Here is a 14,156-nt window from a genome sequence, read left to right as displayed (position 1 = left end):
ATTCCTTGGGGTGGAACTGGAAAGTACTTGGCAAATCAGAATATGCTAAGCATTCATGAAGCTAAACCCCAAAGGCCTTCATTCAATAGAACCCCAGTGAAAAGAGTGTTTTCTGGAAAAAGTTGTATTAATAGTAGCAGGACAGCTTGGAATTCTACCAGCCTGAAGCATCTGTTGATAGCAGACAATATTTCTCAGGCAGGCTATCTGCACTGTGCTGTCCTCTTGCAAGTTTTCTTTTCTTCTGTTCCTTCTTTTGTTCTCACTTTCTTAATGAGCTTTCTTCTAACAAGAACCTCAATATTAATCAGCACAAAACCAGACTGAGAAAATAGAATGTATGATGGATTAAATCCCTATGTTTCTTCCCATTTTTTGTCACTGTTTCACTGTATGTTTTCACACAGTGATTCTTCTCATAGTAGCACTTTGACCTTCTGATACCCGTCTGTCACTGTCCTGGTTTCAGCTGGGATAGTTAATTTTCTTCATAGTAGGTAGCATAGTGCTGTGTTTTGGATTTAGTACTACAAGAATGTTGATAACACACTGATGTTTTTAGTTGTTGCCAAGTAGTGCTCAGACTAGTCAAGGACTTTTTGAGCTTCTGCTCGGCCAGGCGCATAACAGGCTGGGAAGGAGCACAGCCAGGACAGCTAACCCAAACTGACCAAAGAGCTATTTCATAACATATAATGTCATGCTCGGGGGGAGTTAGTTGGTCAGAGAGGGGGAAGAGGGATTGCTGCTCGGGACGGGCTGGGCATCGGTCAGCGGGTGGTGAGCAATTGCATTGTGCACCATTCATTTTGTATATTCTGTATATTCTCTTACCATTCTCATTATTACTAATATTATTCTTTTCTCTTATTAAACTGTCTCTATCTCAGTCTACAGCTCTTACTTTTTTTTTCTTCCCGATTCTCTCCCCCATCGCACTGAGGGAGGGGGGAGTGCGCGAGCAGCTGCATGGTGCTGAGTTGCCAGCTGGGTTAAATCACAACAGCCACTGAATGTAATGATACACTGAATGTAATAAGCCTTCAAAGGGACTGACAGGCCTAGCTAACTGGTATTATTTAAGCCTTTCAGATCCAGAGATGCAACAACACCTAAAATGAGTAGTTATTTTTATTTAATAAAGTAAGTCTCCCATATCAATGCACATTAATGAAAGTAAAGGATATCATTTATTATAAGTGAAGTCTTTCTGTTTAACTTCATGTTGATTCAGTTCTTCTCAACACATTCATTCTTGTGTAATAGACATCATAACAGTCAAGGTTCCTTGAACTGCTTAGGAATTTTTAGAACAAAAAGGCCAAAATAAACAGCTATGCTTCATTAAATGTAGAAGTTCAGATTGGACATTAGGAAAAGGTATTTGCTGAGGGGGTGGTTGGTCACGGGAACAGGCTCCCCAGGGAAGCAGTCACAGCACCAAGCCTGTCGAGAGTTCAAGGAGTATCTGGATGACACTCTTAGTCATATGGTTTAGTTTTAGGCAGTCATGCGAGAAGAAGGGAGTTGGACTTGATGATTCTTATGGGTCCCTTCCAACTTGAGATATTCTATGATTAACTGGTATACATTTTCAATGGATTGGACAGGTTCTAGGAATCATAAAACAAGCTCAAGGGTTAGCACTGCCATGTCCCTACTGCATTTTGTGAGAAGGCAGGCCCCGCTGAGAACCATGACTACAACAGCAATTAGAACAGCAGTCACAGCAAGACGAAAAACTTCTTAGTATAGCTCTGACACCTGTAAGATTACCTTGATTACCATCACTTGCTTTCCCATGCAATCTAAAAATGTCTGTAAAACTTAACAATCTTCACATGTTCCATAGGAACAAGATAAGTGTTAGTTCACACTTCTTGAGTCAGATTCTTGAATGAATGATTCTATTAGATTGCTGCAGTTAGGTAACTTAAAAATTTTTACCTTTGCTCCTCTTGCACCTAACTTCCCAACAGAGCCAGGAGAACCCGGGGCCCCCAGACTAGCCTGTAATCAGAAGTATCAGTTAAAAGGTGCACAGTGAAGACTCAAGGGGTCATTGCACTCAAGGATTCATTGCCACTTGAAATTATTACAGAATCAGTATAAGTATTAGCACATTAACAGGCTTTTGAAGACCACAGTAAGAGTTACTGGTCAAGCTATCATTCCAGTTATTTGCTGTTTTCTGTAAGACTGCTTTAAAATTCTCAAAATGTTATTAAGTATGACATGAATGTTATTTTCTGTCTACATAGATACCTAGTTAATATGTGCATATGTGCGCAAACAATATGAATACATGAATATATATACACACACATACAAATGGGTGTGTAAGCATGAGCATCATTACATGACTGAAGCAAATGCCCAAGGCTGACAGAGTAGCACATTCCAGTCCTGAGTTACACTGCTGCAATTCCAGAAAAAGAACAGCATCACACAAGCGAGAAGATCAGCAGGCAGTGCTCAATAGTTACAACCTCACCATACCTTAGCATTAAATCTCGCAGGCAATACTTTAATGAAACCACTGACTTTGCCCTCAACTACACCACTGTACCTCTGTACTTACACATGCTGCAAGTCATGCTGTTAGTCCTGATACTATAGAACCTGAGAGTGGAATCTAGAGCTAAGGCTTTTCATTGCAATCATGCAAAAAAAGCTTGGTAACACTGGTCAACTTCCTATTCACCCACCTGAACTTATTTTCAAGGCTGTTATTTTATCATATGAGGCTGCAAATCAGTTTCCTTAAGTACTATATTGAAAAATCCTCAGTTTCTTCTTTCTGTAAGTTTTTAAAAAACTCTTTATAAGAATAATCTCAACACTGAGAATGAAAAGCCCTAACCGGAGGGCCTGGCATGCCTTGTGGCCCTGGAGGTCCTCTGATCCCTTGTAGTCCTCTTGGGCCCTGATGTAAAAAAGACATTGGAAAAAAGTTAGTTCAGTGTTGATAGTCTTCCAATGAAGATTAGAACACTGCAATGACCAGAATCTAAGTGCCTGTTTTGCAAGCCTTAACGCACAGGTGAAACTTCTGGCTGTTTGTTAGGATTTGCCTGTGTGAAGCAGCTAAGATGGTCACTGTCTGAGGGCCATACTCAGAGAGCCACTGCAGTGTCTAAGATACCGAGGAAGATAGAAGCAGCCCACTATCATGTAGGCACACTTTCTACAGATGCCTGTATCTTAAGGGCATCTTTAGAGCATCTGAGAGCATCTTAAAACTGGAAGCTACTGTAAGCAGTCTACCACCATATTTCTCTTCAAAATGACTCTGCCAAGCAAACTTTTAACACAAAGCTTTCCTCATTGGTTTTATCAATCAGTATATCATTTTCACCATTTCAATGTGCCCGAGAAATGTGGTACATTCAAAAATGAAACAGACTTTATGTACTTATTGCTAGCAATTTCTAATTGATTAATTTTGAAGATATCTGCTTGATAATATTCTGTGAGCTAGAGATATGTTGGTTAAATTACTTATTTCTGCTATTCACTTTCTTCTTTTGATTTCACCAGAAACTGCACCCACACAAACCGAAAGAGAAACTTGGCACATTTAATTCCTCAGGGTTACAGAGGATTTGCCAGGGAATAATCTTACTCATAATATTCATTAGTTGAAGTAAACAAAACATTCCAAAAGAAAAATAAAAGATCAAGACTGACAACTCATCTTTCTCCATAGCTAACAAAAACAACTCAGAAGTTCTTTTAGCTACCTCTGGGCCTGGAAGACCAGAGTCTCCTGGGTATCCTGCTTCCCCCAGATCTCCTTGCTCACCCTGCCAGAACAAAAACAACAAAAAAGCAACCAAACCAAATTAACACCTGTCATGTGTACATCAACAGATAATTTCATATCTGCAGAGCATCAGTTGATAGAAAGTTTTTCAATGCTCCCAAGCAGCTTTCAAGCAGCTTCAAATTCCTGTTGAAGAAAACTCAATTAAAAAGCAAAAGACATGAGTAGCTTTTTTTTGTTTAGGATGCATCATGAATATTAACAGCTGCAGTGCAAGACATCAGTTCTATCTGCTTTGCATTTTGCTAAGTGCATTTTACACCACGGTCTCAGCAGTATTCCTTCATTACCCTTGTCCTTGTCCACTGCAGAGACCATGAGAAGTCATAAAGCCAGGGCCACAAGGGCATATCCCCTTCATCCTTATCCATGGGGAACTACTCCGAGGGGGAAACATGACTTCACAATTCATCCTAGAATTACTTGTCTTCATATGCCCCATCTCAGCAAGGGAGAAGGTTTTTTTGAATTTTCCAGATGGTTCTGGAAAGAATCTCCTGAGGAAAACTGCATTCAAAAGGCTGTACTTCCATTCTCCACCATACGAATGAAATGAAAGTTAACAGCAGCAAAAAAAAAAAAGCACCTGAGCAAGCTTATTTGTAGCCAGAGTAACAATACTATAGCACAGAACATCAGTTACTAGACTGATACCAGACTTATGCCAGCTGTAAAAAACATCAAATACAAATAGATTTTCACAAAAATCACTTTGACTGCAATGAGAATGGACAGATTTCTTAGGCACATTCTACTAAACCCCAAAACCTATAGAAAGTTTTCAGCTACTTAAATTAACTTTGAATCAAACCCAGAAGAGTTGTTGTTCTTTTTTTTTCTTCCCCCCCTTTTATTTTTCCTCTCTCTCATGCCTACCTTTAATTTATTCTCCTTTCTGTCTTCACTATTCTGCTTTGCTTTCAGAACACAGACTGCAGTGTTGTTCTTGTCTGTGACAAACACCTCTCTGAGGCTACACCACACCTTTTGTTCCTTCTCCCCACTGAGTACTTCTGACTGTTAAGAATGGCTAGCTGTGCTGCTTTATATTTTAGAAACTATTTCAAAAAGTTATTCTCCCTTTTATCAGAAAAAGCAACAGATAATTTCAAATAGAAGTCCTGAAGAGCTGTCCTTTTCAGGATGTAGTGAAAAGCCATGTGTTCATACTGACTGCAAGGGAAGTTAACTTTCTTGATGAGGGTGTTAGTTCAGTAACTTTTATTAACAGCTAAACCCAGTACAAGTCCTTAGGCATTAACTGGGTGAATTCTGGCTCACTGCCTGCAATTTGATTATCTGTCCCTGAGTACACCACCACCAAGATCTATCTTCATCTGAAAGAGTGATTCATTTCCATTCCAGCACAAAACCTTCCTATTCCAGAAGGACTGGCCATATCGTATTTCCTTACAGAGCCAGATCTTGTGGTCCACAAAAGGGCCCTTGAAGACCCTGCAAATATTAGGACTACACAGTTCTGCTTCCTGGCCCAGGGACACCAGGAAGCCTGCACAGTGAAGTTCTCATACCTTGTGCTGACAGAGCTATGTTCTCTGGCAGCTTTGCAACACCCTGCCATGCAAGAGATCTCAGTGGGAGGACACAACACACCCAAAATCTCACCAAAGGATGGATGCCAATGTCTTATCGCAGCGTTTACTGTTCCATCTAGTTCCTCCATGAGATGTGGAAGACAGAAGTGGGTATTTCTCTTTGCCATTCACTTTTTACACCTCTTCAATGAACAGGTTATTTACGTAAGCTGTGCTCTGAATGTGGGTTGGGACATAGCTTTTAATGCCTACTGACTTATGCAAATGTGTTTTGTTATACTTTTAGAAGTCAAAGCTGGTCATCAAGTACTGAAATAAAAACAGTTTGGAAGTTCCCTGTTGCTGTCAAGTTCAGTCATCCCTCTTGTCCCCTACCATGTTACAAAATGGTGGCCTCATCACTGCAGGAGGGGGTCCCCTCCATGGAGATGAAGAGGGTTGTCTCAAAAGGTTCAACTAATTCTGCACTCTGTGATCTTACTAAACAAGTTGAACATCTTTATTTTCTAACCACATCAGAGTTCTTGTGCTTGTTAGTACAACAAAGATAAGGTACAAATCCATTTCCACAGACTTCAGTTTTTGTCTTGTTACACTTATAGCTCACTTGGATTATTTCCCTCTTGAAGGTACCTGACAGAAAAATGCAAACAAAGATTTTAGAGTTCAGCAGCAATCAAATGGAAAAAAAAGAAAGCACAAAGTTACATAATTACTTAAGAAGTGAACTTCTGAGCTATTAAGCAAGAACTGGAATAATTAAGAGGCAGGCTTAATGAATATTGTCCATTATTTTAATCTAAAACATCTGCATAAACCCTGTAAGGAATTTCTGAGAGACAAACAGCGAACAGTAACTATAAAATGCTTGTATTCTTTCAAGTGACGCTGATCCCTGTGAGGAGCCAAAGCATGGTGCTTCCCCCCTACTGGCAGATAGTATCAAAATCATAAAATTACAGAATCATAGAAGGGTTTGGGTTGGAAGGGACCCCTAGAGGTCATCTAGTCCAACCCCCCTGCAGTGAGCAGGGACACCGCTAACCAGATCAGGTTGCTCAGAGCCCCATCCAACCTGGTCTTGAATGTTTCCAGGGATGGGGCCTCCACTACCTCTCTGGGCAACCCATCCCAGTGTTTCACTACCCTCATTGTAAAGAATTTCTTCTTTATATCTAGTCTAAACCTACCCTGGTTTAGTTTAAAACCATTACCCCTTGTCCTGTCACAGTCTATTCTATCTGCAATAGCCCAGACAGTAAAAATTCTGGATTCTCAAAGTGAAAACCAAATTGGGATTTTCAGAAACCAAGTGGGGCAGAGGTTTCAGCACAAGGCCTGCCTGTGTATTGCATGAAGCTGGGAAGTGACTGGACTGTAGTTTGGGGAACTTGCAGGGTTCTCACTTCTAACTGTCATTTCCCAGTGAAAAATTAATTTGAATCAGCTTAAATGTAAAAAATCTGTGTTACCTGGCTGCAGCACACAGGAAGACAGTAATAAAGGTATAGCAAAACTCTGCTCCTCTCAACAGGAGAGGGACAGGAAGCCCTTAAATGAGAGTCAAATCAAACACTGTGCTGCTGAAGAAATAGTACTACCATAAATGACGCACCACCCCTCCCAATAGCCTTTTATCTTTGCTGAAACTTATGTTCTGTATTGTATCATTATGGTTATTCTCACTGTTATTTATTAACATTTTACACTTAGCCTTCAGTTTAAATGCTCGTTGCTGTTGCAGAAAAAGCACTAAACCTATACAAAAGCTTTATGAAAAATCATGAACCTTTTGCCAAATTAAGAACACAGCAAGCACTTTAGTTTACATACTGCATCCACGATGAAAAACATGAGAAACTTACCAAATGTATCAAACTGAGCAAACGGTTACCAGTTGTCCTCTAACAGCATGTTTTGTACAGACTGAACGTTTTCATATTGTGAACTTTGACAAAGGAAACAGGGCTTTGACACAGACTTTGAAACAATTTCTACTTGAGGTCTGAGACAAAGAGTGCAGGTACTTCATCCTGTCTCCTCTTTGACACTAGGACCACACGGGAATTGCATAAGTATCACTTGGAAAGAAGAGACTAGGTAAAGCTGGTCTGAATTTTGCCCTGACCATGCTTGCGAGTGAAGAGTTGCATAGAACAACCTCTACTCAAAATGCTGGTTTGCACATTTATTCAAAAGCTACAACTCGGGCCATTCCCCAGACTCCAACACAGGGCAGGACTTCAAGATATATTCCACCCTGCAGGTATTGATAGTGTCATACATGAAATTGTGATGTTTCCCTGGGTTTATATGCACTAAGATAAAGGGGAAATACTATACCAAGGCATATACCACCTTCCTTATCTGTGTTAGCAACTAGGCAGAGAGACTAGGTCAAATGCAAACTATTTGTGCTAGAGCAATGTGTTTCCTGGAATGATCTTATAACCTATATTTGAGAAAGCAAGCAATAGGATAGAGATAAGGGATGTATCTTGCAAGCAGATGCATGGCGGTTATAGTTTTAGATGTTCTTATAGACTTCAGCCAGAGTGATGGATAAAGGAAAATGTTTGCTTACCCTATCCTAAATGAACAAATAAATAAAGGTATCTGAGTCTTCTCAGGTTCCTAGAATTTAACTTTTACTTGCATTAATCCACTCTTGAATATAGCTGCTTTTAGATTTCCTTCGATAACTGTATTTTGTAATTTATACCCTAGGACAAACAAACTTTTTTTTCCAAGAGTATTATCTAAAACTTCATTTAAGAGAATGGCAGTGATGTCTTTACCAATTACGTTTCAGGAAAGTTTCCTTTCATTGTAGCTCCATGGGGTATAGGTCTAGGAGAACCACGGCTACCACCCAACAATGGCATGAGAGAATTTTCCACCGTAGGATCTTTCTGTAATGATCAGTCAGCATGCACTGGGGTTGACCTATTCCTTACATCCTATACAAGCATTCAAACTACACTATATTCTCCTAGATATCTACTTGGGAAATTAAATTGCTTTCAAAAATCTTGACCCTTTTATATGCTTTGAGCCAATTTTCAAAGCTGCATTAACACTCTCTTATGTTTATGTTTTAGTAAAGCATCATTTAGAACTTGCCTTAATTTTGTCTCTGCTGCATATGCATGTGATACATCTATCTGCATGCAGCAAAGGAGGAAAAAACTGTCAGACTTCTGGCCTTATGCTGCAGGAAGGCAGCCTGACTATTCATTCCCATCATCTTTAGCAAAGCTGTCTTCTCTATGTATGTTCCCACATTTGCCTTCTTAATAAAAGTAACTGTCCTTTTATTTCAATGAAACCTCCTTTCCAAGTCTAAATCCTTCAGGTCAGGAGGGCCTCTGGTACATCCACCTGAGATCCAAAGGCTGCCTTGGCTTGAAATAGACCTCTGATTGTTAAACTCTTGTGTCTTGGATCACGCTGACATTTCTCCCTTACGAGGAGCAAATGCTGAGGCTGGACATGTAGCTGCATATAGACAGGTATCAGCAGTGTCAGCCACTCACCTTTATACCTGGAGGGCCTCTTCGACCTGCTGCACCCTAGGAAGGAGTGGCATGAGAGATTACATCCAGAACACTAAGCAGTATGTGAAACAACAGCTTATAATAAAACACATTAGAGATACAATCAAATCCAATACAGCTTATAGAAAGCAGAGATTATTTCCAAAGAAAGGCTTAAAGTAAAAATGAGAAAAGAGTGGATTTGGGACAGAAATTCTTACACAAGTAAGCCTTATTAAAAAAAAAGAAAAAAAAGGAAACAAAAGGCTTTAGACCCTTAGTGGCTGCAGAGGGAAGACATCTCAACAAAATTCTGGAAAACATCTTCCCAGTCAGCTGCCCCTTGGCTAAAATAAAGAGAACAAGAAGCCCCCTTCTCCCCCTCTGAGCTAAGAGGTCTGCATCACTTCCTGCTGCATACTACTCAGCATCACTAGTGAATGTTACTACTAAACCTCACATCACTAGAGGCCTTTAGGATGTTTCTGCAGCCTGACTAAGGAGTGATCATAATTCCAAACTTTGGCATTAGGCACCTTTCTGACAGACTAGAAGAAGTGCCTTTCTAAGGTCCAGTCTTCAGTGGATTAAGAAGAGCAGCTCAGCTGACAGTGAGTTTATATATAGGCTTGAACAGGCATACAGAACTTACATGCACAGGGAGGGAGAAGGGATAGACTTATTTATGATGAAATTATGAAGCAATTAAGGTTCATAGAAAAGGTTGTATTGAGTTTAAGGCCTGTGACTTCACATGAATCAGATCCAAAATTAGAAGGACAGCAAATTCCTGATTTAAAAAAAAAAAAAACAAACCACAAACAACAAAACACACTGCAATACACATAAGCTACTAAATTTGGAGCCAAGTTATGTTTCACTATAAAAATTTTAGAAGATTTTTGTTCCCTCTCATTGAAAGAGTTTAAAGTGGGGGATAAAAGGAAGAAGTGAAAATTTGGTTTTCTCAATGGGAACCCCATTGTATCTTGTATCAGTTACTTTCACCCTGTATTGATTACTATTCTTACATCAGGGCCAGCATCACCCTGCTCTCCTTGGAGTCCGTGTGGTCCTGGGTCTCCCTGCAAAACAAAGTAATGAACAAGTTCTTTAAATACTCTTTCTTTTCTTGTACTTACACATTCTTCTTTACATGTTCCTTCTTTGTTTCTTCTCCTAAGTAATTTCACTGCAATCAATTGTATCACGCTAAATGCTGATTCTTGTTTTCTGCAAATCATTTACAATCAAAAATTGTAAGCCAGAAAGATCATGCTTGCTTTGGATTTCCAATCGTTCAGTTACTAACAGCTGATACTTGGTCAAGGCTCTTGTGAAATAATTTTTGTTGACTTCAGTTTTTCAGCTGGACTTCTTAAGATGAAAAAGTTTGATGAGGTTGTTTCGAAAAAGTCATCAAAACACAATTATTCTCCAAAGAGTGACCCTCACAGTTTTTCTATTGCTTTCAGCACACTCTACATAGACATATATACATACATACATGTCTGAACGTGTGCTCACGGCCCTACTTTTTCAGATAGAATCAAACTTCTAAAATAGTGGATTTTTCTCACATGTTGCTAGTTCTCACGCTCTTAAGCTTTCATCCATCATCACTTATATACTACTGCCCAACTACTTATTATCTTTGCTTATTCTTTCCAAACAAAGTGCAACAGTAAAATGGGCTGTGCTTTTCTGTTACATTTCTTTTCTTGCAGTATTGCTCAAACACCTCATAAAAACTCAGACATCACTATCTAAGCACATAACCCATATAAACTCTTATATCCTAGATACAGGTCAAAATGGAGTTTATCCACCACCCCGAGGACATAGCAGTTACATCGTAAAATAAGAACAGCCTGTTGATCCCCAACGCATTTTTCTCAGCACGGTTTTTAATGTTTTTTACGATCCATTACTAGGAACCCCTCAGGTTGGTGATGTAAATTTGTGGTAGAATAATATATTTATACTAAATCTATGCCTTCCCTTAGCTTTATATTATGAGAACATTTCCATAGTCTTTGTTAACCCTTTTAACTTTTTTTTTCTTTTTTACAATATCAAGCACTTATCAAAGCTTTGTGTTGCAGACACACACTAAAGGCAAAATATAAAATAAAAGAGCTACTTAGTCAGTGGACAGCCAATAGAACTTAGCAATTATGCAAATCCTCTCTCCATAATACAGAACAACTTGCTTACCTGCCGTGCTGGGTTTCCCTTTTCACCCTTAGGACCAGGAACATCGTTGCTAGTCCCAGGATCTCCCTGGAAAAGTTAAGCAGAAAGCTCAGCGTTTCCAGTGACCACACCTTTATTACTCTGATTACAGAGGCAGGATATGGAAATAAGATTAATGAGATTTGTCATTGCAGCCAAAAAGGAATACAAAGGCTATTTTAAATGAAGATGCTTGTAAAAATACTATATAGGCAGTTCTGCAAAGTCATAGAATCATAGAATCATAGTCCACAAGTTTCTTTTGCAAAGAGATGGGAAGAACTTTTACTAATGGGTAACAAATTTAACCCTGATAATGTGAAGCTGTTCTGGTTGTTCGGGTATAGTTAATTGAGTTAAGATCATAACCAGTTAGTGAGTTTCAGATGGGGTTACACTGGAATGGAGTTCCATTTAGCCACTTAATGCTAGACACAGGTGAAATCCTGATCTCTCAAAGAGGCAGGTTACCATGACACCTGATTTTTTTTTTTATGTGTGGTGTCTCCACTGAAATTTTAGTCCTCAGGGACTGGATTTATATGGGGCTCTGCAGCATGCAAGGAAAAAAATGTCAGCATGAAGAAGTAAGTTGTCTTTGCATTATTATAAATTGCTAACCAAAACGCAGTGTACAGGGTTTTAAGTGACCCAGAAATTCCTCTGCAGGGTGAGAACCACCAGGGAGGACTAATTGGCTCTAAAAGGAGTTATGTTGCCCATGGTAAAAACAAACAAACAAACAAAACAAAAATGCAAGGAATAAGCAGGAGACCTGAGGCTTAAACACCTGCTTCCAAGCAACATATCAAAACACATCAGTCCACCTGCATCTAAAGAGTTCAGGACTCCTGGAATATGCCATACTTCTTGCAGAGTACTGCATCATCTACAACCATGAAAAACTCTTAAAATCATATATTTCAGGCAGCTCCGTCACAAAATCCAGGCACAAATCAGTGCAACCTAACAAACATGAAGGACTACACTTACATGATCTCCTCTTAGACCAGATTCTCCTCGTTCACCTGGTTCTCCTCTGGGGCCTTTTCTGCCCTAAATTCATAAAAAGAGCACAAGCAATTCAGGTACAGGTGGAACTAGTATTTGTGGTAGAGGAAGGACAGATAAGAGAACACAGATCTGTTTAAGTCAATGGAGCTACACTGAATTACAGCAAGAGCCACACCACATTAGAGAATGGGCAGCTATTAAAAACAACTCACAGGCATTACAGATAGCATTACACTTTGGAAAGATGTTTCCATAAAATCTAAACATTACTATAAAGGATACTTCACCCGTTTTCCTGTGTTGCCTTTCTCTCCGGAAGGTCCAGGAAATCCACGTTCTCCCTAGACACACAAAGGGGGAAGAAAGAAGAAAAAATTAATGGTTGATCTTTCTGATAAATGTGGTTCCCAAATTTTGTCTGGCAGAATCCAACTTCAATCAGACATGCAATTCTAAACATCAAACAACAGAATTTCTGTTCAAGTTTAAAGCCCATTCTGTTCAGGTTTAAAGGCACAAAAATCTGTACTTTTGAACCCTGAGGTAGGTGTCTTTAATTGCACAGCATATTTAAAGTAATGATTACCTGCTCTCCATCAGTGCCATCAAATCCACTCTCACCATATTCACCCTGTAGCAATAAGCAAAAAAAACCCCTGTTACCCTCATTCTACTTACCTCTGAGCAAAGGAAGAAGTGTTGACCCTAATTTTGGAAACCTGAATAACAACAGTGATTTTCAATGGCTAGCAAGAATAATTATGAATAATTCATTATAAATCTGAATTATTAACTTTTAAAACAATTAATAGCTAAGAACACCTAATAAGAACAAGGGCTATTAAAACTATAGATTTTAATCAGGATTTAAATTCTGCTTTTCCACCTGTTAGTTTTCAAATCTTCCCAACTGCAGCACCTTCAAAATCTAGATATATTCAAAAATACAACTACGAATATCTGATCTAACATGCTGATACTCTTGTAATTTTGGTGTCAACCATCATATGTGTTTGTATTGTGGAGGTGTTTTGTTTTTGTTTTTTTTTTAGTAATTTCAAACTGTGAATGGTGTATTGAAAAGCTAGACAGAATAACTATGATAAAAACAATTACAGAATGCTGATCTTAAGCTTTAGGACTTGTTAAAGAAACTCCATTACTGTTTCAGCAATGTGATGCTTGCTACATAAACAGCAGTCACATTCCCATTCAAACGCACACTGCTCCTCTCTTCCCTTGGTCTGCAGAAACAAATCATATTGCAACCATTTATGGAAGCCATTTTCTCAGAAAACACCCATCCCAACCTTAGGGAGTCTACGATGTTAATTTATTGTTCAGATGAAGAGTAAGGCTTCTGAATAGAGATATAACTGTGAGAACCTTGTTTCATTTATGTATGCTCCACGATGTTTCAGGCCTGGCCAAATAACACACACAATTTTTAAAGGATATTTTGAAGTGCTTCTTCCAACTTTCTTTACTAGGATAAAAATGAAGGAATTAACTGTGATATTTTTACTTGTAGTAAGAAATTAACTTAGCAGAGACCACTACCCTGATAGCTGAAAGGATATTCAGCAAATCCCTGGAAGTGACACAAGAGCATGTTGTAAATGCTAGTTAAACCAACAGGAGTCTCACTCTGATAGAGACTACAGATAAAATTGCTTTGTAGGTTTTGATGCTAAACTGACTTTGCAAAATCACCTAGTTGAAGTTCCTGAGGAAAATTTTCATTCGTTTATAACAGTTTTGTATGTATAAGAAAAATTAGCTGGCTGTACATTTTGGTAAGATTAATATGTCAAACAAACAAGAATTTCCTGAATAAGTATTCCAGAAAAATTTTGAGCACTAAGTAATCAATCATGTCTTTTATTCAATTCTTAATTTTTCCCTCACTCATTTCCTACCTCAGAAAACCTGAGCCAAACTTCATAGTATTAAATATTCAGTATTGCCTTTTTTCTCCAAATAGGTGTA

At 38.8% G+C, this 14,156-nt stretch overlaps 1 pseudogene; it reads right to left on the bottom strand.

The window, feature by feature from the left end:
• LOC104127526 overlaps positions 1–14,156 on the bottom strand; it is a 53,233-nt pseudogene that overhangs the window by 17,552 nt on the left and 21,525 nt on the right.

The sequence above is a fragment of the Egretta garzetta genome, unplaced genomic scaffold, assembly GCF_000687185.1.
Source record: "Egretta garzetta isolate BGI_Z169 unplaced genomic scaffold, ASM68718v1 scaffold96, whole genome shotgun sequence".
Classification (NCBI taxonomy): Eukaryota; Metazoa; Chordata; class Aves; order Pelecaniformes; family Ardeidae; genus Egretta; species Egretta garzetta.
This window is presented reverse-complemented; position numbering and strand designations above follow the sequence as displayed.